Source organism: Nesoenas mayeri (assembly GCF_963082525.1).
Source record: "Nesoenas mayeri genome assembly, chromosome: 9".
In the NCBI taxonomy this organism is placed as follows: Eukaryota; Metazoa; Chordata; class Aves; order Columbiformes; family Columbidae; genus Nesoenas; species Nesoenas mayeri.
In genome coordinates this window covers 24,426,994-24,428,692 of record NC_137557.1, presented here as the reverse complement: position 1 = coordinate 24,428,692, position 1,699 = coordinate 24,426,994, and positions in this window count along the sequence as shown.

The following is a 1,699-nucleotide window of genomic DNA, read 5'->3' as shown; positions in this document are numbered from 1 at the left end:
TCTATTTGGATGATCCATCTTTTCTTCCATTCTGTGAATGCACAACCCCCATTGTAGGCTCTGGCTCCTCCTTTACAGGACCTGTGTCCAAATTCTAGGTTGGAGGGAGAGCTTGTCTGTGTGTTGCACTGGAGCTGAATAAGCTGGAGCAGTGGGGTTAATGGCCCATGATGAACCAGTGAGCTGAGAGACAACTGTTGCATGTTCTCAGCTAGGGATATATAACCCTATCCTGTGTCCTGCTTGCCAGCTCATATAGACCTCTTATCTGGTTCCCCTTCAGAGGTCTGCAAAGAGTATCAGAGGATCAAGCCCTTCCCTGAGATCCCTTGTACCTGTCTGAGGTATTAGAGAAATACTGGATGGGATGAGCAGCGTCTACAAGCTAATGGGCACAGAGGACACAAACTGCAGCCACAGGAGGTGTTTACACTTGTCCCATGATACTTTCTCACAGAGAAAGGGTGGTGACACGCTGGGAAGCATCCTCATCCTTCGCAGTCACCCACTGCTGTCACAGGCTCAAATGCTCACATGTGGCGCTGGCTGGCTTGCTGACGCTGGGAATGCCACAATGTTGGCCTGTGAACATGTGTCGTAGCTCGCTGCTCTCTGGGGTACTGAGGAGCAGTAGAAGGAATCTGAAAGGGTTTCACAAACTTTCCACCTCTGAAGGGTGGCTGAGTAACCTTTGTGGTATATAATAATTTTTGTTTTGTTTTTACAAGACATATTTTAATCAGCTTAAACTTCTCACGCTGTTTTATAGTTTTGACCCAAAACTAACTGGAAACAATGAAGCTGTTACTGATCTGTAGTCAGAAAAGCCTGCGTATACATCTGTGTAGATCATCTTATTATGATGTTTTAAATAAGGCATATGAACTCTAGAGTAGTTAAGTCTGAAAATGTTTGAGAACTGCAAAGGGTGTCCTCTTAGTGAAACCACTACAATACATGTATTGGTTTTCTAAATGAGAACGCTTTCTGCTTCTATAGCGTGAGCCTTTTTCTCCCCAACATAGAGGCAGCTCTGAGTTGCCGTAACTAATTGCCCTCCAACTCACTTGTGTACCCAGGGCCGCTTTCCAGTTTTACTATATAACCTGTGCTCACACAGAGAAGTTGAACCGTGTTCTTTCAGTTACTCTCGATGTTTTCTGCACTCTTGATGTCTTCTGCTAACTCAGGCAGGACTGACTGTCCTGTCTGCAGACTGTTTGGTATCTTTGTTCCTAATTCGCTTTTTGTCACAAAGATGTCATGTTGCCTTACATCTAGTTGTTATAACTGAGTTACCAAGTCAGTCCTGTCAATTTTGTTTGCAAAGGCCCCTGTATGCTATGAATCATATGTGCTATGAGACACCCAGAGGCTTCAGTATCTCTTAGAATTTATCCAGCTCAAAGCCAATATAAATTTATGTAGAAATACAGGTTGACTGTAAGATTTCCCATCTGTATGTTTATGTGTGGTCTTTCCATTTTTCCTTGGAAATGTTTCATATAAACCTGTTCTTGAGGAAACTGGCATACAATAGCAAATGTTATGGAGGTACATGCTTTCCTCTCCTTTACCTTGTTTATAGGGAAAGACATAGAATAGGGTTTAATATGCTCCCAGCTTTGCTACTATAGCTGTCTTTCAAATTAGGAAGATACCATGACTCTCACTATCTATATTTTTATTAGTAAAGCCT